The 27,633-nt window shown below is 43.7% G+C and overlaps 2 long non-coding RNA genes across 2 annotated transcripts; both read right to left on the bottom strand.

Moving 5' to 3' along the window:
• Window positions 1-286: 286 nt before the first annotated feature.
• Window positions 287-19,326, bottom strand: LOC127914601 (uncharacterized). The gene is made up of 3 exons (XR_008088993.1): window positions 18,989-19,326; window positions 3,944-4,016; window positions 287-3,754 (listed from the first exon to the last, which is right to left on the bottom strand). It is a non-coding gene; the product is annotated as an uncharacterized LOC127914601 (long non-coding RNA).
• A 4,644-nt stretch (window positions 19,327-23,970) lies between these two features.
• LOC118365879 (uncharacterized) lies at window positions 23,971-27,207 on the bottom strand. The gene is made up of 3 exons (XR_004821844.2): window positions 26,720-27,207; window positions 24,255-24,305; window positions 23,971-24,088 (listed from the first exon to the last, which is right to left on the bottom strand). It is a non-coding gene; the product is annotated as an uncharacterized LOC118365879 (long non-coding RNA).
• Between the last annotated feature and the right edge of the window lie 426 nt (window positions 27,208-27,633).

Below are 27,633 nucleotides of genomic sequence, written 5' to 3'. Positions count from 1 at the left end.
GTACAATTGTGTAAGCTTGTCTTGCAATGCAGCTGAAGTAACATTGCTAACTATTTACTTGCTTATTGTGTAGTGGAGGATAAAAATAACTGTATGCCTATGGATGTGTAGCTAGCTACAGTATATAGCCGGTCTGTGTATGGACCCTAAAATGTTAGATTGGTATGAATATTAGTTCAGAACCTATGAACCTCAGCTATCATAGTTGTTGTATCAACTTCAAGTCTGAATGCCATTAATGAAGCCTATGGATAGAGTAGAATATAATAACTTTATTGTGCCAAGGACGCAAGTCCTATATACACATGTACTGTAGTTATTACCACACATGAGATTCCCACATTGTAGCCTGTTCATTGAATCTATTCACTGATGTACTCTCCTTGGCGGTTCAGGTATGAATCTCTGAGACGTTATTTTTCAGTCATATTAAACTCCATTATCTGAATGATGCTGTGTCTGCATGTATGTATTACAGTTATACACTTCAACAGTGTTTACCGCTCCTGCTCCTGGGACATCAATGATTACACATTGTAACTATGCAATAGACTAGAAACATGATTGATTTGTAATTCATATATACAGAAAAAAAAATATGCATATCTAACTCCCTTCATCTGCATTAATCTGAGGACACAGGATAGTATTTCAATGAGACACTTAATTTCAACCAGTGGAGAATGTGAAACGCTTTGTTGAAAGAAGTTCATTATCTAGGTGTTATAAATACATACATGCATTTAAGTTAAGAACAGTGGCAGACAGTATGTGATTCATGAATTACAGTACTACTCTAATATTCTCTCAGTTCATCACAATTGCGGTGTCTCCTAACCAGCCTTGGGTCCCCAGTTGTTCTGAAGGTTATCTTAACGCTTTCATGCGTGAATATCTCTAACGGACGCCCCAGTGTGAGTTTTTTTTATGCACGTTCTCTCCGTTCCAGAATGTGATTGTTACGCAAGAGTACATTTAATCCGTCGTTGCCCTCAAACCAAGGCACGCAGCCTGTTTTTATTTATAGGCTGTTTTCAATTTGTCAATTTCAAATTATTTTCGAACAAGTTTTTTATTTTCTAAGAGCAGTATGAATTGAGGTGTGTTCCGCCCCATTCATTCACATAAAAGTTGTAATTTTTTAAAACTTTTTTGGACCAAATCATTTTTGGGATAATTCTGACCTGGACAAAATTCCCCAAACACTTCCCAATTGTTTGTGCAGTTCAATTCTGCAGATATTTGCTCATCTCCCATCCCGCACACGTGTTCACATTGTCCGTCTGTTGCCTGCATCGCAGTCATAGTTGATTTCGTTACCAATAATAACTTTGGAAATGTGTGCGTTTCTATCGAAGTAAGTGCCTTATTATGTTATAATAGTTTCTGCATGTCGTGTTACGCCGTTTCTACTGTAGCATCATATTTTTGTGTATATTCCTTATAACCGTGGACAAACGAGGTAACGTTACTCATTTTATGGTGTTATACTCAATGCTTAGGTAGCTAGCTACATTCTTCTATTACCTCTGGAAAACAATGCTAATTGCATTAGAGAAGTATTAGCATGTGTTGTATTTTGAAGCTACCCTGGCCTTATGACTCCCAAGTGGCGCAGCTGTCTAAGGCACAGCATCTCAGCGCTGGAGGCGTCCCTACAGACACCCAGGCTCAAAACCAGAATGTGTTTCTATCAAAGTAAGTGCCTTATTACATTATAATAGTTTCTATATATGGTTTTATACCGTTTCTACTGTAGCTCACTGTGTATGGAGCATAATATATGTGTGTATATTCCTTATATCCGCGGACACGCGAGGTAACGTTACTCATTTCATAACCTTTATGGTGTTATATTCAATCGTGCTTATGTAGCTAGCTACATTCTTCTATTAGCTCTGTAAAACAATGCTAATTGCGTCAGAAGTATTGGCTTATTGTAATTTGAAGCTATCCTGGAAAAATATCTCCTTGTACCACGTGGTCATTTTCTGAGTGCATTCCACAAAGCTGTTTATCATGTCCACCTTATCCACTGCCCCCATTTTGAGGTTATAGTCAAGCACACAGTCTGGTTTGTCTCTCTCCCCTGAGGTGGTCCACCTTCCCTGTGGCCGACAAGGTTGCTGTATGGACAGTGGAGAGGACATGGATGTCTCGTTTGTCATGCCACTTTACTGACAACTGTTGACATTTCTTATTTTGTATAACGGGTCATTTAGGATGGCAGTAGCATTGCTGATGAAATGCACTCATCGCAGCAGAACTAGGAAGCGGACTTGGGAAAAGAGGGTGGCAAAGAAGGGAGTTGCAAACACAGGATCTGTGCTCCATTATTCTCTTAGGGAGTTCTTCTTTACTATCCCCATGAGGACTGTCACCAGGAAGGTATACATTTCACTAATTGTGGTTGCCCCCCCCACTCCTGGCTCTCCAAGGCATAGTGATTGGTCTCTACTATGTCTCCCACCAGATCCTCTGTCAGAAACAACTTGAATCACTCTGCCTCAGATGGAAATGGCAAGGGGTGTTGCACTTCAGACTGGGACTCATCAAAGCAAACAGCAGGGCCAGGAGGGGTGAAATGGCTGGCAGCCTTCCAGCTACAATAGAACTCCTGTACTTCATCCATTTTCAGTCTGCCTCCATCACCACCAGCATCTTCAAAGGGAACTAGGACGTTGTCAGTGGACAAGGGGTCCTCAGATTCAGGGTTCTCAATGGCTGGGGGGCAGCTCCTCACTGTCAGAATCTGATTCCAAACTTTCATACAGACGCATTGTCAGAATTTTAAAAAATATCCAGAATTTCCGTGTTTGTGAGTTGTCTCCTTTTTGAAAGACATTGCTAATGCTACAGCTTAGCTCACTAGCTGCATACATAAACAACACTGAATGGCTCAGAGTGGGAGTGAGAGGTTACATGATTGACTGCCGGCACATGCCATTTGAATCAATAAATCACTATCAAAAAATGTTTTGTGTGGTAATTATTAGCTAATTCCAGCTATGTGTGTGTGGACACATTTTTGTTGACATACAATGCATTCTGGGTTTCACGTAATTGTCTGTAGGACCAAAGATGCTATAACAAATTGAGGTGAGGTGAGTAAGGGTTCACTCCTTTTTTGAGAACTTCAGGAAGTGAATGGTGGGATGTGAACGATGGTAAACAGACCAAACTCTTGTCTTCTCTTATCTTTGGTTTCTGTGAGGAAAAAAAGCATGGCTGCACGCGATTTTTAGAAATTGTTTTACTCAATTATTCCGATCAATGGAGAGCTCAACCATGATGTGATTAATTATAAATAGTAATTGCTATTAGCTAATTCATATTGTAGTTTGTCAGAGGAGAGTTACACAAATATGACCGCTTGTGTTGCGTCAATCTTTCCTCAGTTAGCGCATGTAGCCTACATTTTTCCAGGTTTGGACGATTGTGTTATGCTATAGATACTTCTGTGAATATCTGAACAGCATCCAAAAATAAACAGCTCACATTCTGGACATAACTTTGAAAGAACTGTGTTTGTGTAAATAGTTTCTGGAAAAAGGTGTGGCGCAGTCAAATGCTGATTGTTGCGTAATTCAAAACTGGCATTTTTAAATAAGCGTTCTAATCACACGGATTTAATCATACCGCTTCAGGGACCACTGTAGAATGATCACACAGGTGTGATGGTACTTGTGAAAGGGTTGAAGGTGGGTGAGGTGGCAATGACAGGACTGGCTTCCTCTCTCACATAAAAACATACCTGCAGATGAGTGACAGATGGATAGAGAGAGAGCATGATTAAGCCTTGGTTTTTTATTCTAATATTTTCAGTCATCATAATCAGTAGGTGAAATGCAAAACTGACCTTGGATCATTAACTCTGGGACTACTACATCTCTGTCTGTATTTCAATGTAAAGCATCTCTTTAATAATACTTCCTGTTCTCACCTATGATCATGCTGTGCCCTCTGTGTCAGGCAGTTCAGATGCGGGAGTGGTTCACCAAAACAGCTGATATAACCTAGAGGATTTAGGGAGAAGGGGGAGAGGGATGAAGTGAAGAAGAGAGACTGTTATTCTGTGTGTGTGTGGTCTCACCTGGTGTCCACACTGAGTGGCTACAGAGTACTTTATGCTGAAAAATAGACACATGAGGACAAAAAGAAGATCATGTCAATAGAAGATACTGTGTGTGACGCAGACACCTATCGGAGTGTACCTGAAACATTTAAATATAGAGGGCTATGTGTCTCACCACTTGGTGATTGCAAGGCTAACCCCCATGACTTGGCATCAACAGATAGCAACAGATAGTCCAGTGAAAATGGCTGTGTTTATGTGGTGTAAATTGGAAAATTAGCAGCTGACATCTTAAGTAAAAAAAAAAATGAATGCATGTGAGACAGGTTCCATGTACAACAAGGCAGGCGTTAGCTTGGGTGCTTGACTGCCGTTGTAAGCCCAGAACGCTCAAATTAACCATACTCCTCGGCCAGAACGTCCAGTGTGCACTCCGAGAGCGCAACGGTCTGAATTTACAAACTGACAATGCTCTGAATTCATGGACGTGAGAGGTGCCAGGACAGCGTCCATGCACTTTGTGAAAGTGTGGGGTGCCAAGGAGATGCCAAAGGGAAGAACCATGAATTCATAAGCCGTCCCTTCGAAAGTAAATTGGAGGTACTGCCAATGAGCTGGGTGAACAGGAACATGGAAGTATGCATCCCTCATGGTCCCTGCAACACAGGATGTGGAACCTCAGTACATTCAAGTACCCATTGAGGTTGCAGAGGTCCAGAATCGGTCTAAACCCTCCGTCTCTTTTTGGAACCACAAAATAAGTGGAGTAGAACCCACCTAGCCATTCTGTCATCCGTATGGTGGTGACGGATGACAGGTTGTTGCTCCACTGCATGCTGTGCCCCTCCCCACTGTCATCCCTCAGCACGAGGCGATGGGGCAGGAGAGGAACCCTCCGTTGTTCGGGTACATGTGTGTGGCGATGGTCCATCAAACCTTGGACCCAGGGCTTGAGGAGGCGGGATGAACCATCTCAGGGTCTCCAGGTCCCTACGAACATTTTCAGTCTGCTCAAGAATGCCCTCAATCTCTGGGTCAAACATCAGCCCTGGTTTGATGAGGAGAGTGGCAAATGTGCTCTGGAGAGCAGCTGACAGACGGGATTGGGCCAGCCAGAGATGGAGCTGAGAGGTAACCACCTGCGCCATGGCCCGTCCCTTGGCGTGGGCCACATCCCTCTGGAGCAGGGAAAGCAGGCAAGACACCTCCATCACTTCCCAGAGGAGCTTTTCTGTGCCCTCTTGCAGCCAGGGAAACAAGAGTCTGCAGGTCGGCCTGCAGCAGCACAGAGGGACCAATACGTGGCTTTCAAGTCCACATCAAAGACTCTGGGGGGTCCCGGTGCTAACATGGTGTCCATGGCTCCATGGTCCAGTCTCTGCTGTGAGTCGGAAGCACCCCCTGGCAGAAGCCCAGCTCTCCTGCAAGGCCTTGCAGAACTCAGCAGAGATGGGACAGATGGAGAGTCATCACTGTCCACCAGTTTGATGTCCAATGCAATGGCTACCCTAGTGAGTAGGCTCCTCATAGCTTCTCAAGCCGCTGGGAGCGATGTAAACCCACTGCCGGCTTCTGATGGCCTGTCAGCCAGGTAGCCCCGCTCACAGTGGTGAACAGTGTCATCATCGTCCCCCAGAAACAGCCTATCACTGGTCAAAAAGGAACAGCTGTCGTTGTCATCAAAGCTATCAACCGCAGGGCCCATCACACCTGTCACAAATGGAAGCCATAAGCTCAGCCAAGGCAACAAAGCCACGGAGCAGGGGTCTGACGCCCTGGGACACCTATGTTGTGACCCGCCTGGAGGAATAGGAACACGGTGAGGGATAACTGACCCACTACCTCTGCAAACACAGGAGAAGACCCGTGTGGGAAAAACTGGCAGACAAAAAACAGCAACAAAGTAATGTCGATTTTATTTTATTTTTATTTTTTATGCCAACTGCAGTATTACCTAGTTGGTTTAATATCCAACAAGTAAAAACATCACAATATGATGGAGTAACTCCATTAAGGAACTCCAAAAGTGAATGTCTCAACGTAGTGGAAAGCCCACCACGAGACTCTTACACTCTGCAGGGGAAAGAACAATGAAAAACAACTGCAGGGTAATTAGCAGAGCAATTCACAAAACACACAACTTGCCGACTGGCTTGTTCTAAGGTAAATTACAGTTTGTGGCAGCAAGGGCCACCATACTAATGGATGCACACGGGGTCGTAGTGCAACGCTAACGAAACACAAGATCAACCTCGCGCAGCGCTCAAGAGGAGGAGATGCAAACAGCCAATGACTATACTTCCACGCAAGTTATTACACTTACCAGTGACATACCAACCAAACTACAGAAAGTTTGGATCTCCAACCATACGGACATCTCTTGAGAAAAATGAAAGAGAACGTGTGTCACAGCCATGCGGTCTATATATAGGGGAGGACCCCAGCCGTGACACAGGTGCACAAGGGAGTAAATCTATAACTCCTCACCTCGGATGTATCCCTCCACCACGGAGTGATACCAATATATTGGAGTGATCCAGTATAGTGAACAACCCAACTATGTGACCCAATGCCTGCAACCCAGCCTTTGGGACGACCAAACAAACAACCCAGCAGTTGGGTCAACCAAACAACCCAGCATTTTTTAGAGTGTGGTGCCACTTCGGAAGCTTCCTACAACTCATAGAAAATCTCCTCTCCAGTGTCTACATCCATCTCTCAGCACCGCAGAGACAGTACTGAGTACTAAGCTAATATTACCACTATACACTGCAGAAGCAACAGTCCATCTCAGCACCGTCCGCTCCCACACTTTACCACCGTACAATGCTGACTAACCACAATGGGATGAACTAAGCCACAAATCCTCGCAGTATCTCGTAGGGTGCAAGACATATACCAGGAGAAGTTATGGGTTATGTGAAACCACAAATTTACAGAACCCCAAATGTTGGTGTCGCGGGAGATATGGTACTGTATACCAGGCCAAACTCTGTGGAACTTCAGTGTCATTAGGTGTGTATATTTTCCCAGACCCATACTCAAACAACCAATGGAAAAATAATACTTCCATGTTGTTTGTTTATTCAATAAGAGCACCCAGAAATAAGCACTCACTATATCAATTGATTTTACACAGCTGTATTACAGTTCTCTTTTAAATCACTATCTAGATACTTGAAGAAGAAGAATTTTGTCAAGCCAAATAACTTTGGAACTACAGTTAATATAGTTAGACTTCTTCTACTGTATAAAGACAGCAGCAGCTCTATCCATGTGTAGAAGACTGTCTGTGGACAGGGTTAGCACCCCCCCTTCAGGCCCACAGCCAAACAGTTTTTCCCACTCCAGCTCCCCTGCCAACCGGGAGTCCAGTGTTAGCATCAGCCATTCGCACACACAAACACACTCACACCCTCTATCTATGTGTCTCTCTCTCTATGTCTCTCTCTCTCGCCCCTGGGTGCCATCTTCCTGCCTTACTGCTGTACCCTGTCATCTGTGGAGAGAGGCAAGAGAGGGCCCAATGCCATCATCATTATTTTTCTGGCCTGATTAACTAACACAGCCACTGCTTTTATACCAGACAACATTACAGCTCCATCAGAGCTCCATCAACCACGCATGGTGTTATTAATAGAAAGGGGACAGATGTGTGTCTGTGCAGTCAGACCAAATGAAATCAAGTGCTCTTTTCTAAGAAAGGAATCAAGTCAATGTGCAGCAGTGGGGATGTTGAGACGAGTCAAAAGTATCACACACTTTCAAATTCTTGGTTAAAAAGCAACCCAGCGCTGGGTAATTAGTGGACAGATCACATGTTGGGTTATTGAGCTATGACAAGATGGGCACCATTTCTGTTAAATGTATTTGAAATACGTATTTGAATTACTTCCCGAGACTTTTGTATTACACTGGGCTGAACTACACTCCAATGTCTTTGGTAACGAGATACTTTCAAAAGCTGTCATTTTTAATTTGTATACCGTTTTGTGGCCCCCTTTCACCCTGTATTGGTATCAAAGGTCTGATGGGACTATGGTGTGATAACAACATCTTCTAAATAAACGAAATGTACTGTTATGTAAAAATGAACAATTGCAAAGCATGCTGAGTATTACTATATTGAGCTCCGCCCCGAAACAAGGCCAATAACCAGTATGCTTCGCAGTAGTTGATTTTCATATATTACCTTTACATTTCTGTCATTTAGCATATGCTCTTATCAAGATTGACAATGTATTCAACTAAGGTAGATAAACAACAACATATCACAGTCACAGCAACTATGAAGTTTGTGACTATTACTGAGAATGTTGTTGCTCTTCAGCCAGTTAATTTTATGCAGTAAAATCATCTCAAACCAATTTGGTGATACAGAAAGCAACACAAACAGCATTGAAATTGCATCAGTGATGTCAATGTTTTTTATACATCGTCCATTTGGTTGTTTCTTGTGACACTGTTCACAGCAGCACTGACGGATGTGTTGACATGACAACTGCGTTCGGGAGTCAAAACCCTTCCTCACTTTTGTTTCATGCTGGCTGAAGATCTAGCTATGTGGAAACGTATAATGTGAGTATATTTGTAGTAGATGAGTGGCGTAAATTTTAAAATTGTATTTGCTGACATCCTAAATATATTATCTACACTGAACAAAAATATAAATGCAACATGTAAAGTGCTGGTCCCATGTTTCATGAGCTGAAAAAAACCCTGGAATTTTCCATGAAAAAAAAAGCTTATTTCTCTAAAATTTTGTGCACAAATTGAGGATTTCTCCTTTGCCAAGATAATCCAACCACCTGACAGGTGTGGCATATCAAGAAGCTGATTCAACAGCATGATCATTACACAGGTGCACATTGTGGTGGGGACAATAAAAAGCCACTCTAAAATGTGCAGTTTTGTCACACAACACAATGTCACAGCTGCCTCAAGTTGAGGGAGCCTGCAATTGGCGTGCTGACTGTAGGAATGTCCATCAGAGCTGGTGCCAGAGAATGTAATGTTAATTTATCTTCCATAAGCCGCCTCCAACATTGTTTTAGAGAATTTGGCAGTACATCCAAACAGCTTCACAACCGCAGACCACTTGATTGTCGTCATATGGGCGAGCAGTTTGCTGATGTCGACAATGTGAACACAGTGCCCCATGGTGGCGGTGGGGTTATGGTATGGGTAGGCAGGCAGGCAGGCAGGCAGGCATAAACTAACATAATTGCATTTTATTGATGTCAATTTGAATGCACAGAGATACCATGATGAGATCTGGAGGCCCATTGTTGTGCCAGTCATTCGCCGCCATCATATCATGTTTCAACATAATGCATAGCCCCATGTCGCAAGGATCTGTACACAATTCATGGAAGCTGAACATGTCCCAGTTCTTCCATGGCCTGCATACTCACCAGACAAGTCACCCAATGAGCAGGTTTGGGATGGTCTGGATGGATGTGTATGACAGCATGTTTCAGGTCCTGCCAATATCCAGCAACTTCGCACAGCCATTGAAGAGGAGAGGGACAACATTCCACAGGCCACAATCAACAGCCTGATCAACTCTATTTGAAGATGGGCCTCCTGAGTGCCGCAGTGGTCTAATGCAATGCACCTCCGACACCAAAGTGTTGGAAGAAACACTAATTGTGGCCAAAAGTTTTGAGAATGACACAAATATTAATTTTCACAAAGTCTGCTGCCTCAGTGTCTTTAGATATTTTTGTCAGATGTTACTATGGAATACTGAAGTATTATTACAAGCATTTCATAAATGACAAAGGCTTTTATTGACAATTACATTAAGTTGATGCAAAGAGTCAATATTTGCAGTGCTGACCCTTCTTTTTCAAGACTTCTGCAGTCCACTCTGGCATGCTGTCAATTAACTTCTGGACCACATCCTGACTGATGACAGCCCATTCTTGCATAATCAATGCTTGGAGTTTGTGGGTTTTTGTTTGTCCACCTGCCTCTTGAGGATAGACCACAAGTTCTCAATGGGATTAAGGTCTGGGGAGTTTCCTGGCCATGGACCCAAAATATTGATGTTTTGTTCCCCGAGCCACTTAGTTATCACTTTTGCCTTATGGCAAGGTGCTCCATCATGCTGGAAAAGGCATTGTTTGTCACCAAACTGTTCATGGATGGTTGGGAGAAGTTGCTCTCGGAGGATGTGTTGGTACCATTCTTTATTCATGGCTGTGTTATTAGGCAGAATTGTGAGTGAGCCACTCCCTTGGCTGAGAAGCAACCCCACACATGAATGGTCTCAGGATGCTTTACTCTTGGCATGACACAGGACTGATGGTAGCGTTCACCTTGTCTTCTCCGGACAAGCTTTTTTCCAGATGAAATTACTTTACCCCAGTTCTCAGCAGTTCAATCCCTGTAACTTTTGCAGAATATCAGTCTATCCCTGATGTGTTTCCTGGATAGAAGTGGCTTCTTGTTGCCCTTCTTGACACCTGGCCATCCTCCAAAAGTCTTTACCTCACTGTGCATGCAGATGCACTCACACCTGCCTGCTGCCATTCCTGAGCAAGCTCTGTACTGGTGGTGCCCCGATCCCGCAGCTGAATCAACTTTAGACGGTCCTGGCGCTTGCTGGACGTTCTTGGGAGCCCTGAAGCCTTCTTCACAACACTTGAACTGCTCTCCTTAAAGTTCTTGATGATCCGATAAATGGTTGATTTATGTGCAATCTTACTGGCAGCAATATCCTTGCCTGTGAAGCCCTTTTTGTGCAAAGCAATGATGACGGCATGTGTTTCCTTGCAGGTAACTATGGTTGACAGAGGAATCAGTATGGCTCACAAAGCTAAGGAGTTGCTATAAAGGAATATTTCCTTTGACGTTTACAGATCTTCACAGATCTTGGATCAGCTTAATCTCTCAATCCTAACCATTAGGGTGGAAAACAAACAGTTCTACGATCATCATTCTACTGAGTTGGTGGATTAATGAAATTGAGACTGACTTGGGTTAACCGGTCTATGAGCACCATACTGTAGCTCTCTGCCATGGCTCTGCTTTTTTGTTCTCTCTCTGCACTCTCCCCTCCCAGCTGGATCATAATGTGAAGCCATTACCAGACTGATTACATTCAGACACAAAGTGTTACTGTAGTTCATCAGAGGTCAAATGTCAGGTCTGATACAATTACCTGGTACACACACACACGCACATGTTTTATTCAATTAGATTCAGATATATTATAAAATGGTGTGGGCCATTAACTGAGTGTGGGACGTTCAGTGTGGTATGGCTATGTTCGAAGCCCTCGAGATTTCCTTAGTTCATTGAATTATAGGTCTGACTGGAGATGGATGAGGTATGGAGGGATGAAAGAGAGGAGGAAGAGATGGGAGGAGAGTTGGAGAAGAAAGAGAAACCGTGACTACGAGCAGCTGGATCAAATCAAATTGTATTGGTAACATATAATCCTGAGGCATCAATCTGGTGTTTTCTGTAATGACCTTAGTGATCACTGTTTTACAGCCTGTATCAGTGAAACGACCTGTCCTTATTTGTCATCGGCTCTTGGTAAAAAACTTTAATTAGCAAGCATTCCTTCATGACCTGGCCTCTGGAAATTGTTTAAGAATCAGCTCCCTCTCTCGAAGACGCATGGACCTTCTTTTTTTATATTTTCAGTGATATTTTCAACAAACACACCCCATAAAGAAAATGAGAATTAAAAACAGGTTCAGCCCCTCGTTCAACCGTGATCTTGCAGAATTACTCCACCTCAAGAATGCATTTGGCGAAAGGCTTGGCACCCGCGTATTCAGGCTGACTGGCTCTCATTCAGACAAATGAGAAATAAGTGCACTCAGGCTATCCGGAATGCCAAAGTTAGTCACTTTAAGGAGCAGTTCTCTCTCTGTGGGTCTAACCCTAGGAAGTTCTGGAAAATGGTTAAAGACCTGGAGAATAAACCCTCCTCCTCACAACTGCCCATGTCCCTTAAAGTTAATGTGGTTGTTACTGACAAGAAGCAAATGGCTGAGCTCTTTAAAGGCACAGTTAACTACAGTGAATTATAAGTGAAATAATTTGTCTGTAAACAATTCTTGGAAAAATGACTTGTGTCATGCACAAAGTAGATGTCCTAACCGGTTTGTCAAACCTATAGTTTGTAAACAAAAAATTTGCTTAGTGGTTGAAAGACGAGTTTTAATAACTCCAACCTAAGTGTATATAAACTTCTGACTTCAAGCGTATCAAAGCTTCAGGCTAAATTTAAATCTAGACTTGGTTTCCTCTATCTTAATCGCTTCTCTTTCACCCCAGCTGCCAAACTAACACTGATTCAGATGACCATCCTACCCATGCTAGATTACGTAGACGTAATTTATAGATCGGCATGTAAGGGAGCTTTTGAGCGGCTAGATGTTCTTAATCAAATAACATTTTATTTGTCACATACACAAGGTTAGCAGATGTTAATGTGAGTGTAGCAAAATGCTTGTGCTTCTAGTTCTGACAGTGTAGTAATATCTAAGTAATCAAACACGTTTACAACAACTACCTTATACACACAAATGTAAAGGGATGGAATAAGTACATGTACATATAAATATATGGATGAGCGATGGCCATGCGGCATAGGCAAGATGCAATAGATGGTATGAAATACAGTATGTACACATGAGATTATTAAAGTGACATTATTTAGAGTGACTAGTGATACCTTTATCAAATCCATTTATTAAAGTAGCCAGTGATTTGGGTCTGTATGTTTCCAGCAGCCTCTCTATGTTATTAATGGCTGTTGAGCAGTCTGATGGCCTTGAGATAGAAGCTATTTTTCAGTCTCACAGTCCCAGCTTTGATGCACCTGTACTGACCTCCCTTTCTGGATGATAGCGGGGTGAACAGGCAGTGGCTCGGGTGGTTTTTGTCAGTGATGATCTTTTTGACCTCAGGTGCTGTAGGTGTCCTGTAGAGCAGGTAGTTTGCCCCCAGTGATGCAGACCTCACTACTCTCTGGAGAGGAGGGCGGTTCAGTTTCATTACCAGGTGGTGATACAGCCCGACAGGATGCTCTCGATTGTGAATCTGTAAAAGTTTGTGGGGAATTTAGGTGACAAGCCAAATTTCTTCAGCCTCCTGAGGTTGAAGGGGCGCTGTTGTGCCTTCTTCACCACGCTGTTTATGTGGGTGGACCATTTCAGTTTGTCCATGATGTGTACACCGAGGAACTTTCCACCTTCTCCACTACTGTCCCGTCGATGCGGATAGGAGAGTGCTCACTCTGCTGTTTCCTGAAGTCCACGATCATCTCTTTTGTTTTGTTGACATTGAGTGAGAGGTTGTTTTCCTGACACCACACTCCGAGTGCCCTCACCTCCTCACTGTAGGTTGCCTCGTCGTTCTTGGTAATCAAGCCCAATACTGTAGTGTCGTCTGCAAACTTGATGATTGAGTTGGAGGCGTGCATGGCCACGCAGTTATGGGTGAACAGGGAGTACATGAGGGGTTTGAGCACGCACACGTGTGGGGCCCCAGTGTTGAGGATCAGCGGAATTGAGATTTTGTTTCCTACCTTCAACACCTGGGGGCCGCTCGTCAGTAAAGTCCAGGACCAAGTTGCACAGGGTGGGGTCGAGAGCCAGGGCCTCAAGCTAAATGATGAATTTGGAGGGTACTGTGATGTTGAATGCTGAGCTGTAGTCAATGAAAGGCATTCTTACGTAGGTATTACTCTTGTCCAGTGGGATAGGGCAGTGTGCAGGGTGATGGCGATTGCATTGTCTCTGGACCTGTTGGGGTGGGTCTAGGGTGGCAGGCAGGGTGGAAGTGATATGATTCTTCACTAGTTTTTCAAAGCACTTCATGATGACCGAAGTGAGTGCTACAGTGTGATAGTCATTTAGTTCAGTTACCTAACATTCTTGGGTACAGGAACAATGGTGGCCATCTTGAAGCATTTGGGGACAGCAGACTGGGATAGGGAGAGATTGAATATGTCCGTAAACGCCAGTTGGTCTGCACATGGTCTGTGGACGAAACTAGGGATGCCGTCTCGGCCGGCAGCCTTGTTTGGGTTAACATGTTTAAATGTCTTACTAATGTTGGCCATGGAGAAGGAAAGCCCACAGTCCTTGGTAACGGGCCGCGTCGGTGGCACTTATCCCCAAAGCGGGCAAAGAACGTGTTAAGCTTGTCCGGAAGCAAGACGTCGGTGTCCGCGATGTGGCTGGTTTTCCTTTTGTGGTCCGTGATTGTCTGTAGACCACATACGTCTCGTGTCTGAGTTGTTGAATTGCGACTCCAATAGGATGTGACAGCAAACACCAACTTCAAGCAGCTTCTTCCTCTGTACAAGAAGATATTGAGCATATGTGGATCCATGCAGAAATCAAACCCACGACTGTGGTGTTGGAAGAAGTAAAGTACCCTCTAACCTACACACAGAGGCAGGATGAGGAGTTAGGTGAGAACCTGAGGTTTGAGGCACGGGAAGGAATGAGGAGGATGGAAGGATGTGGGTATGGAAGGACGGGGTCGTCTTAAGGCACGTTCTATGGGAATCATGACATTTTTATCATAGAGCCCTCAAACACTTCTGGGAGGATCTACAGTGCCTTGCAAAACTATTCACCCCCTTGGCGTTTTTCCTATTTAGTTGCATTACAACCTGTAATTTATGTTGATTTTGATTTTGATTTCATGTAATGGACATACACAAAATAGTCACAATAGTCCAAATTGGTGAAGTGAAAGAAATTACTTGTTTCAAAAAATGCAACAAATTATAAAAGGAAAAGTGATGCGTGCATATGTATTCACCCCATTTGATATGAAGCCCCTAAATGAGATATGGTGCAACCAATTACCTTCAGAAGTCACATATTTAGTTATATAAAGTCCACCTGTGTGTCACATGATCTGTCACATGACCTCAGTATATATACACACTGTTCTGAAAGGCCCCAGAGTCTGCAACACCACTAAGCAAGGGGCACCACCAAACAAGTAGCACTATGAAGACCAAGGAGCACTCCAAACAGGTCAGGGACAAAGTTGTGGAGAAGTACAGATCAGGGTTGGGTTATAAAAGAATATCCTAAACTTTGATCATCCCACGGAGCACCATTAAATCCATTATTAAAAAAATGGAAAGAACATGGCACCACAACAAATCTGCCAAGAGAGGGCCACCCACCAAAACTCGCAAACCAGGCAAGGAGGGCATTAATCAGAGAGGCAACAAAGAGACCAAAGATAACCCTGAAGGAGCTGCAAAGCTCCACAACGGAGATTGGAGTATGTATCCATAGGACCACATTTAGCCGTACACTCCACAGAGCTGGGCTTTACGGAAGAGTAGCCAGAAAACAATAAGCAAACATGTTTGGTGTTCGCCAAAAGGCATGTGGGAGACTCCCCGAACATATGGAAGAAGGTTCTCTGGTCAGATGAGACTAGAATTGAGCTTTTTGGCCATCAAGGAAAACACTATGTCTGGCACAAACCCAACATCTCTCATCACCCGAGAATACCAACCCGGTGGGGATGTTTTTCATCGGCAGGGACTGGGAAACTGGGCAGAATTGAAGGAATCATGGATGGCGCTAAATACAGGGAAATTCTTGAGGGAAACCTGTTTCAGTCTTCCAGAGATTTGTGACTGGGACGGAGGTTCACCTTTCAACAGGACAATGACCCTAAGCATACTGCGAAAGCAACAATTGAGTGGTCTAAGGGGAAACATTTAAATGTCTTGGAATTGCTTAGTCAAAGCCCAGACCTCAATCCAATTGAGAATCTGTGGCACGACAAAACGATTGCTGTACACCAGCAGAACCCATCTAACTTGAAGGAGCTAGAGCAGTTTTTCCTTGAAGAATGAGCAAAAATCCCAGTAGCTAGATGTGCTAAAGTTATAGAGATATACCCCAAGAGATTTGCAAATGTAATTGCTGCAAAAGGTGGCTCAACAAAGTATTGACTTTGGGGGGGGGGTGAATAGTTATGCATGCTCAAGTTCTGTTTTTTGTCTTATTTCTTGTTTGTTTCACAAAAAAAAATATTTTGCACTTCAAAGTGGTAGGCATGTTGTGTAAATCAAATGATACAAACGCCCCAAAAATCTATTTTAATTCCACAGTGTAAGGCAACAAAATAAGAGAAATGCCAAGGGGATGAATACTTTCGCAAGCCACTGTATCTGTCTGTGTACCTGCCTGCCTATGTAGCTATAGGGCCTAAACTGGCTCCAGCAGGGAGACAGAGAAAGAGATGGATGAAGAAGAAGGCACAGAGAGCAAGAGAGTGATAAGAGGCAGAGAAGCAGAAAGATAGAGATCATCACAAACTGTAGAATACTAGAGCGACAGGGTGACAGAGAGATAGTGAGATGAGCAGTCAGTCAGGCCTGTCAAACAATTAACATCATGGGGAGAGAGAGAGGAGGAGAGAATGGCCCTAGGAAATGTACAAGCACAGTGGGCATATGTTGTGTACAGCATGGTCCCACAACCCCCCTTTCATATGTGCGCACACACACACACATAGCAGACTGTTCTGCCATGGATGGACAAGCTCACAGATGAACTGGAAAAGCTGTCACATACACGTCACACACATACCAAAGGCTGGCACCCACTGATACACAGGAGATACACACAACCCATGGGAGAAGACACACAGAACGGAGATGGGTGTCGACACTCAACATGATGTCCACTGATTTCCCTAGTTACGCCAAAGTGACGCCAAAAGCGAAATTATAAACTGAGCCCTGAATGCTGATTGACTGAAAGCCGTGGTAAATCAGACCGTAGTCCATGGGTATGACCCTTCTAATTACATTGGTTACCAGTTTATAATAGCAATAAGGCACCTCAGGAGGATGGGGTATATGGCCAATATACCACGGCTAAGGGCTGTATCCAGGCACTCCGCGTTGCGTCGTCCCTAAGAACAGCCCTTAGACGTGGTATATCAGCAATTTCCCACACCCCCTCAGACCTTATTGCTTAATTATATCATAATGCATTTCCTGTCGTTTCATTAGGAATTCAAATTTGAAAAGTCGCAGTAGAATGGAAAAACCACTCATGTAATCTCCAGTCTACTCCCTGCATATGTTGTCAAATCTATCAATGTATGGCTTTTCCCTGGTCATTACAAGCTCTCAACAGCATGGAGAGGATTTAGGGAAGGGGCAGGTGGAGGTGGAGGAACGAGAGGAACGAGAGAAATAGAAATCAAACTACTCAGAAGCTTTGTCCCAAATGGCACCCCTGTTCCCTTTAATAGTGCACTACTTTTGACCAGAGTGCTATGGACCCGGGTCAAAAATAGTGCACTCTAGAGGAAAAAGGGCATCAATTGGGATGCAATCAGTCAGGCTGTGAGTCTGTCTGACAGGTATGGGATTAATAGGCTAGCCTTCTTTCTGATCCATAAACAGGATGAACTCCAAGCATCAGGTCCATGAAGAAAAACGTGTTCAGAATCAACTGCTACTCACTGCTCAACATCCAGGAAGAAACACTGTCCCATCAGCTAGTCTATTGGAATCTAAGTCTACGTCCCAAATGGCCCCCTATTACCTATATAGAACACGTCGTTTGATTAGGGTCCATCTGGGACCTAAAGTTCTACTATAATTGCTTATCTGTCACTACTAGGAACCAGATCTCCAGCAAATCTAATTAGTATTCTCCTCCAGACCCTCAACATTTTATTATGTAGTTTTTTTAATTGCTGATTTCACAATATCTGCCTGAGTAATAGCATTTCTAGACAAGTCCTAGTGAAGCTGGGTAATTTACATTGTTAATGGTCTTCCGGGGTCGGGGAGGTGAGAAGGGTCATTGTGGGAGAGTTGACACGGAGCGTGTGTGTATGTGTGTGCGTATGTATGTGTGTGCGCATTCATGCATAAATGCTTCTGTGCATGCACACGTGTACAGTTGAAGTCAGAAATGTATAGACACTTAGGTTGGAGTCATTAAAACTCGTTTTTCAACCACTCCAAATTTCTTGTTGACAAACTACAGTTTTGGCAAGTTGGTTAGGACATCTACTTTGTGCAATGACACGTCATTTTCCAATAATTGTTTACAAATTATTTCACTGTATCACAATTCCAGTGGGTCAGAAGTTTAAATACACAAGTTACAAATTACTACTCCACAGGCTAGCATCACCACTGAGACTTTCCACCGGGCCCTTAATGTGACGTTCATTTAACTGGAACTCTACATCCACTGTGTATTGGTGATAAGCTTCATGAAAAATCATTTTAGTCGCTCTGGAATGGAGGTTCTGCTGACCAAGATGACCGAAGGTAGTGAATAGGGTGGAAAAGGGGACTTCAAGCTAGGCTGGAAAGAAAGGCTACACGCTCTCTTCTTCCTAGTATCCAGATGGCTAATGTCCAATCGCTGGGACAAAAACTGAACTCAGAGCAAGGCTTCAGTCACAGAGGGACATCGGGAAACACTATGTCTTTGCTTTTACAGAACAATGGCTGAAGGACTGGACACTTGACTCGGCTATTCAACCAGATCGCTTTTCACATTTTCTGTATGGATCAAAAGGCGTCTTCCGGTAAGAGTAGGGGGAGGTGTATGCTTCCTTGTCAACGATTGCTGGTGTACCAAAGTTAAAAACATCTCGACCTGGAGTTTCTGAAGCTAAAATGCCAACCCCACTATATGCTGAGGGATTTTCCCAGTCTTATTATCACAGCTGTGTACATGCCGCCGCCACAAGCAAAGATCAAGGCTCGCAATCAGCAAACCGTACAAGAACATTCACCAACAAAGATCCTCTCACCCCGAAGCAGTCTTTGTTATCATAGGAGATATTAACCGAGCAAGTTTAAAATAAATTCTTCCAAAATATCACCAGCAACTGTTTGTTTTGTATCCAATGCATTTAGCTTACTGTAAGGATCGATGCTGGTAGACGAGAAGCAGGTACAGGGAGAACAGCTAATGAAAAACAGACATGAAACAGAACAGGAACAGCGTCTGGACAGGGGGAAAAATAACGACGCCAATGATGACACAGAGAACAAAAGGGGGAGCTGACAGTTATAGGCGGGGCAATCAACAAAGGGAAGGAGTCCAGGTGAGTCCAATGAGCGCTGCTGCGCGTAATGATGGTGACAGGTGTGCGTAAAGAAGGGCAGAGGGAGAGCGGGAGCATGGTTTGACACTTGCATTAGGATGAAGTAGTCTAGGCCTTTGAATCTAGTATTGCATCATATCACCTAGCAATTAGTTATCATTGCATAACGTTCATATAAAACCATCTTTAACATCAGCGTCATTTCACAATATGCATGGGTGTTAGTTGTATGAATTTATCACAATGTAAGCATGCTCATTGGAAATACAATTTCATCAGTCCCAATTCAATGCGATATTAGTTTCACAGTTAACCACCACTGCTCTGGCTATGTAACATTCTTAAACATTAGCAGATTTCAAGTCGTCTGTGTTCTCCCATACTAGACGGTGTGCTCTCTCAGGTGTGCTTGGAAGATCACCCTTGACAGAACGTGATAGCGCAGAACGCACGTGTCTTTTGGAATACAGCCAGACTTCACAGTGATATGCTGAGGTCTCTTTCTTGTCTTTCATTCTATTTCCCACCTTTCCATGATCACGCTCATTATGCTTGTAAACATTTTGATTAGCATTATTAAATGTTGATTGTCTAACTTTGTGTTTATCTTGTTATTCTGGGAAAAAACTCCAATTGACTCTCAAAGAATTCATACTTTCAGATTAATAACATTGTAAATGATTTTATAATCCAGGCCTTTTTAGACCATTTTGTCCAAGAAAGGACTGGTGCCCTGTTAATAATTTGTACACACTCCCGTACACACTCCACTGTGTACAGTATACAGTACACAATGAACTAAACACTTCCCTCTCTCTCTACCGGGCATATTCATGGTTTACTATGCTTGTCTCCATTCTCTAACCTTAGTCACTAGAGCTCAACTTGAACCTCAAAGGTTAACGAACACTTTCACACCTTCTTCTGTATTTTATTACCTTCATGCCTTCAACTTGACACGCTTATTAGCATCTGTATCGAAAGCCCATGTCATTACTTCAATGAAGAGTGTGTTAAATGGTTGTTTAGATACTTAAAAGGAGTCTGAGACTAGCAGTGTTAAATAACTCTCCCGGCGTGCCTCTATTTCAATTAGAGACCTTTGACCTCTGACCTCTGAGCGGAACAGAGCAGAGACATGACTGGCAACATCCCTCCCACACCACATCAGCCTCACATCAGCCTCATAGCTTATGATCTATTACGTAAAAGAAGACTTGTTGACATTGTCCTTTGTGTTTTCTTTTCCTGTATCTATGGATACGGTACGCATGCAGTGAATTTTCGTATTTTTTATTTTTTGGAATTTTGTATTCGCTCGAATTTCTGGCAATATGAAAGTGTGTTGCAACTACAAACTAATCTAGTTGCACACACACAGATCAGAACAGAGGCATCAGAGGGTATACCGACACCTCAAACCTTACATCCTCTCCTCTTCATCAGCTCTTCATATCGTGCCACATCTGTTTGATTCTGCACCAGTGAACCAAGACCTGAACAGAATAGTGATCTGTCTCCCTGTGAGCAGCAACAAACCAATTGAAACACTGTTTGAAAAAAAGGTGCTATCTAGAACCTAAAAGGCTTCGTCTGCTGTCCCCACAGGATAACCCTTTGAAGAAAACCTTTTTGGTTCCAGGTAGAACCGTTTTGATTCCAGATATAACCCTTTTGGGTTCAATGTAGAACCCTTACCACACAATGTTATACGTGGAGCCCAAAAGGGTTCTACCAGGAACCAAAAGGGTTTTAACTGGCACCAAAACGGGTTCTTCAAAGGGTTCTCTTATGGGGACAGCCGAATAACCATTTTAGAACCCTTTGTTTCTAAGAGTGTATCTCTCTCCTTCCTTCCCTGACTTATTGCCTCATTCTCTCCTTCCCTCCCCTCCTGTCCTCCTTCCCTCTCTCCCCAGATGTAGGTTAATGATGTCCCGGGGTGGGTAAGGCTGTGGATAACTGTGGTGAGTCTGTGTGACTCAGACATCACAGAGCAGGTCACATGCACTGAGGAACAACTTTTTTTTAACCTACCAGCCATGACCCTGAACAGCAGGCACAGGACTGGCCACTTCATAGCCCCAGAGCTTTCTACCTCCCTCAGTGACACACACAGCTGTCTGCCCAGTGGAACCATTTTACGAGAGTCCCAAAACTGTCTGTCTGCGACAGGACCAGAGCCCAGGACTGTATATACCTCATAGGCTCAGACCTGTCTGCCTGCCTCTGAAGACTTAGACCTGTTTGCCTTGCTGAAAGGCCCAGAGCCTTACCCAAAACAGTTTTCCTTACAGAACCAGAACTTTATACCTCACTGGCCTATAGCTGAGCTACTGTCTAAGCAGAAGTGAGGAGGGGGACTCTATACACAGAGAAGAAAGACTGTGTGACTCTCTGATCCGACCCATTTTTCTGGAGCAGAGCAAAAGATTGGCAAATTAAAGTTCCATTCATTCATGTATTCATTCTCATTCAGTTTCAATCACTGGATGTCATGGAGAATATCCCTTAACCCTTATCACACACACACCCCCACCCACCCACACCCAGATATGCACACAGTATGTCTCAGCATGTGTCTATTCATCTGCCCCTGCAGAATGATCGCCAAATATCATTTGGCCAGGCCTGGGGATATTGTGAAAAAGGAGAGCTTCGCCCAGGGAAACACATCAGAGCATTACTCACAGTGGTTACAGGGAGGTGGCATGGGGCTGAACAAAATCGCTATTCATCTGCTTACTGACCTGTGTGCCAGGAGGAGGAGGAAGAACACACACACACACACGTAGACACACACACACACATAGACACACACACACACACACACACACACAGACAGACACAGACACACACAGACGCACCTCAGGTCATTCAGTCAAGGCCATATGAGCCCAGCAGTCAGAATGAATGAGTGTTTGAGTCAGGCTGCCTTGGGCACAAAGTATACCCTCTCTGTGAAAATATCACATCTGTGTTGTTTGCATCACATTGGAGTCATTTAGCAGGCGCTCCTATCCAGAGGGAGTTGCAATCAACTAAAGTTTTCCGACAACAGGTTGGTGAGACAAAAGTGAAGACAGATGTTTCATACCTGTCAGCCACCATCATCACGATGAGTCACCCTAAACCTTGGATGTGTCCCAAATGGCAAACTATTCCCTACATACAGTAGTGCACTACTTTTGACCAGAGCACAATGGACTCTGGTTAAAAGTAGTGCACTATATGGAATAGGGTGCCATTTGGGACACAGGGCTGTGCTGTACCATACTGATCTGTATAGCTCTACCACTATAATTGTCCAGACTCCCTGTACACGTCTACTGTCTGATACTGGAACGTCTCACATGTTTACATGCCTTTGATTCTCTGTGCAAAGTGAACTCAGACAAGACTGTCCCCAAATGGAACTAGAACATGAGAGGTAGATGAAGAGAAGGCTCCGTGGGAACGGCAGGGTAGCCTAGTGGTTAGAGCTTGGACTAGTAACCGGAAGGTTGCGAGTTCAAACCCCCGAGCTGACAAGGTACAAATCTGTCGTTCTGCCCCTGAACAGGCAGTTAACCCACTGTTCCTAGGCCGTCATTGAAAATAAGAATGTGTTCTTAACTGACTTGCCTGGTTAAATAGGTCAAATTAAACAATTAAAAAACAAGCACATGGATGCGAACATATGCACAAACAAAAACACAGACACACACACACACGTAAACAAAAATACAGACAAAAACACAGACACACACACACTCACACAGCAGGGGATGTCAGAATTGGCAGATGTGTTTTCTCTGATGTCATCCAAGCCATAAGAACACTCTGAGGGAGATACAGGTAACTGCCATAATGATGGAAATTATTTTGAGTAAATGAGGGATACAAAGTATATTGAAAGCTGGTGCTTCCACACAGGTGTATTTCCTGTATAAATGAAACAATTAACATCCCATAATGTTTAGGATCATGTTAAAATGCTGGACAGGCCAATAGGAATGGGGGGTGGCATGCCATGAAATTAATAGCAACAAATACTATGATAAACAACAAATATAATGATAAACCAATGCGGGATGACATCATGTAAATTATGTGTCAGATGCTGAATTCTAGATGTCTTATTTCCCATGTAGCTAAATTATGTAAACTAAATGAACCTGTGTATACCAAAATGAGTCACATAGTGAGTTGTAAACAAGCAGTAGGAACTGCATGATAAATAGTTGTGCTTATGAAAATGCCTTTAGTGAGTCATTCACAAACTAATGTGGCAGTTGACCGCAGACTGGTTATGTCATCTTGGGCTAGACGCTACCCCTAGAGTTGATTGACCCATGCGTCAATTTAATTAACGTACAAAAAAAAGTAAAAAATAGATCTCTCTCAAAGACTTTTAAGAATTAAGTAACTTGTCACTTCAAGGCAAAATGGTTCTTGTGCCATTAAACTGAATTGCCTTGAATTTTGGAAAGTGAATTTAAGTATTTCAAAGACAAATTATTTTGAAATGCCAAAAGTTCAGCAGGGAGGTTTTTCAGTGTCTATCGTCAGCAATTATCTCATGTGACATTTGGGATCACAGAAAAACAGAAGGATCAAAAGAGAAATTACTCTTCAGAACCTATTCTCTGAAATATGATTCACTTAAAGAGATTCTCTGGTACCTTTGTATACTTCTTAGCCAATAGTTCTGAAAGTAGTGATCGTCAAAAAATTCCCTCCCTCCCTCCCTCCCTCCCTCCCTCCCTCCCTCCCTCCCTCCCTCCCTCCCTCCCTCCCTCCCTCCCTCCCTCCCTCCCTCCCTCCATTGGGCACACCATGCAACCTCATTAGATAACGTTGGGCAGACCTCTTGCTGTCACTCAGATGCGAGGGGGTGAAGGTCATTGGCTAGAAATTGCTAGGGGTGCTGGCCTGCATGGGGGGAAATGTAGGGAAAATGGCGTGTCACAGCTTCAAGAAAACACTCATTTTTAAACTAGGGATTTAATGGCTAATTGAGGTAAGTTAATTCTGCATGTATGAACTACACATGGACACATCCAGCCCAAAGAAGGAGATTTTAAAAATGCTTCCTTACTTGCCAAAGTACCGGAGCATGTCTTTAATGTCCTGGAAACAGCTAGTATTCCTGGGGACAGGGACATAACAAAAAATACAAAAATACTTCACAATTGACACACATTTGAATCCTAACTTCACTTTCAGATAGTGAGAAATAATACCAGACACACTGTGGATAGCCACTTTATCTGCTGCAATCGTTTCACAATAAAACAGGCTTCAGTATTGATTATTTCTGGAGGAAGACAAAGGAGGAAAGTAGTCAACGGACTTCATTTGAGTCCATATCAGCCACATACACTATATCAAGTTAAACCAGGTGCTTTGGCTGTGTCAGGATGTTTGTCCTTAATAAACCCAGTACTGGTCTGTATGTGCATTCGCGTGTTCGTGTGTACACCTGCTGTGCGTTGACCTGAATGGTCTGTGTACCATCTCTTCCCCATGAATGCACTACCTTGGCACCTTTCCCCAACACCCTTCCCAAAACAGCTCAAACTTAGAACCCTGCTGTGCCCCTGGGCCAAGGTCTATCCACAGCCTCGTCACAGCCTCTCAGACTCCTGCTACATCCTCGCAGCAGGTTCCTTCATTAAAACTTCATCACAAAGTGCATGTGTGCTGCCCAAAGCTCCTCGTTAGATTAACCACACCACTCCGGGCTGGCAGGCACAGCCTGACATGACCAATAACTGACGCCAAGTCAGATGCCTGTTGGCACTTTGTAAATGGGCCTTGAAAAGCCATTTTCCATTTCTGCCCATTACATGAAATGTCCCTAATTTCCTGCCGTGGGCAGACATGGTTTTATATGTAGAAAATTGCACTGTGCAAATCGGCGGGGGCTTCCATTTTGCGGTATCAAACGTCATTACAATAATGGACCTGAGCTTTTAAGGCAAATACCTGATGGGTAGAATGTTCTCCAAGAGGATAGGCTTTTGGCCTCTAGACCTGGGAGAACAGCCAGGTAGCGTGTGTATGGGCAGACAGGGAAATGCAAACACACGACAGAGACACACACGCACATGCTTGCACACACACACACTCAGCCTCCCCAAAACAAATGTATCCATTCAAGTTGAAACAACATCTATCAGAAAGCCCTGATAGAATGAGAAACTGTACCCGTCTCCCTGTATTGGGCACAACCATGTATTTTAACTGGCAGCATTCAGGACTAAGTGAGCTGAGACACAGTCACTGTGGTTGCCCTTCTCTAGCTACAGTGATAGAGAGTGGCTTTGGAGAGTGTGGCTGCCAGCCTGAGCCTAGCCAGATGATTGCTGTGAAATTCAACGAGACAACTCATTTTTACCCAAGATCCTCTACCCTCTTTGGTCTCGGGCTTATAAGCGTCCGCGGTGTTTCCTGCTCATTAAGCAACCAATTTCAAGATCAATAGTTTTGAATATCACAAGAAGGTCAAGATAAATATATATATTGTTTAACTCGGCAGCTGTTGTAACTTGATCCATCGAGCTTGACAACAGTTCCTTCCTGTATGTGAACCTGGCCGAAAAATGTCCAAAGATAATCACACTGTAGATTCAGCTCACAGAGCACAACGCAACCAAAAGAAACATCCCTGGAGGGGTATTTTAAGAACTGCTCAGTCTTTGAAGATACACTGTGGAGTCTATGGGTAACATTTGGAGAGGACTTGAACGTGGCCCTGTAGCGCTGTTTAATTCATCAACAAATACTAAAAGGAGGAAAGAGCCAGTAGAACAGAGGCATAGTCTGTCATTGTTCAGAGACAAAACGGCGTGACAAACCAGCGACAGACTGCTGTATCACCCTCTGAGTTAGTACAATACTTAACAAGATCATATGTCAGCTTGATTCGCCGAAGTCAACTCTCTTTGGCACAGTCAATGAAACCAATTCTGGTTATCGGCGAGACATGCGTTTTGAAATGAATATTTTGGGAAAGGGGAAAAGAGATGTGCCTCGATGTGCTGAACGTCTCACTTCAAATCAAAATCAGTTGGACCCAGACAGCTTCCTGACGTTCAGTCCAGTTGTACGAAGCACTCAACAATCCTCAGAGGACGTCTCTCCTCTCTCCACTTTTTCTCTTCTCATCTTTCTCTCTTCTCCTGCCTTTGTTCCGTTCTTCTCCCAGGCAGAGATTAGGCTTTTAGCGATTGTCAGATGTACCTACATAGGTTATTGCAATACAACATTTGCAAAACATAAATTTGTCTCAAGATATTTGCATAAAACTTCCAACAGATTATCTTTTAATAATGTGCAGGGTTGTCCTGAAAGGAAGCCGCGCCCTAAGGCATACAAACAGCCCTCAGAAACAGATGGCGTGTTATGATACGCACAGAGTCGTTGTATAAGCTTTCTGATCCTAGTAGAGACTAAGCTATTTGAACATCACAGCAAAGGCTACATAACATCAACATGCTCGAAAACGCCAGCCACCTTTATAATGAAATAACTTCCTTAGACACAGTCGATATGACAAACCTAATTTCTCAGGCTAGCAGCTGGAAGGGAGGCAGGCTGCACGAAGCAGGCAGGCATCAGCGGTCTCCCGGTGCGGTGCAGGCTGCAAACAGAAACAGGCGTTGTTGTGTCGCCCGCAGGCTGCACTAGGCTCCGTTCGTTCCGCTGTTTAAACATGCTAACGGTATTCTCTAACGGACGCTCCCTCATTAACGGGAGAACACACCGGAGCAATGTGGCGGGGAGTGGCCCGGGAACGCTGAATGGCAGGTGTGACATTTCTGACAGCTCGCCGTCCGTCCCAGGTGTCCGTCCATTGCCGTCGACGAAGTCTGAGCAGAACAGGCTGGCCAGAACACAACACAGTCGTATATTTATATGGTCTCACCGGAAGACCATTCAGGAATCTAGTAACTGTAAATAACTAAAAGGGAAATATTTCCAACAAACTTTTCTTTCATGTCTAAACTTGGGCATGAAAAGCATGTTTGGTGTTTGATGTTTTCAATATTGGTGCCAGTGTATGCGGGGTCAAGGCGATCACATCTGCAAACACACCTTCAGTACAGTATATGTTTGTTGATATACATTTCCCACAGTGAATTGTACCCTTTATTCTAAGTGTGTGTGTGTGTGTGTGTGTGTGTGTGTGTGTGTGTGTGTGTGTGTGTGTGTGTGTGTGTGTGTGTGTGTGTGTGTGTGTGTGTGTGTGTGTGTGTGTGTGTGTGTGTGTGTGTGTGTGTGTGTGTGTGTGTGTGTGTGTGTGTGTGTGTGTGTGTGTGTGTGTGTGTGTGTGTGTGTGTGTGTGTGTGTGTGTGTGTGTGTGTGTGTGTGGTTTGTGTGGTTTCAACCCGTTCTCCTCTTCTACTAGCCTCTGGGGAGCCTCTGTTCTCAGGTCCTAAAACAATAGAGCTGCTATAGTACATTGGGCTGCA

The sequence above is a fragment of the Oncorhynchus keta genome, chromosome 33 (assembly GCF_023373465.1).
Source record: "Oncorhynchus keta strain PuntledgeMale-10-30-2019 chromosome 33, Oket_V2, whole genome shotgun sequence".
Lineage (NCBI taxonomy): Eukaryota > Metazoa > Chordata > Actinopteri > Salmoniformes > Salmonidae > Oncorhynchus > Oncorhynchus keta.
This window is presented reverse-complemented; position numbering and strand designations above follow the sequence as displayed.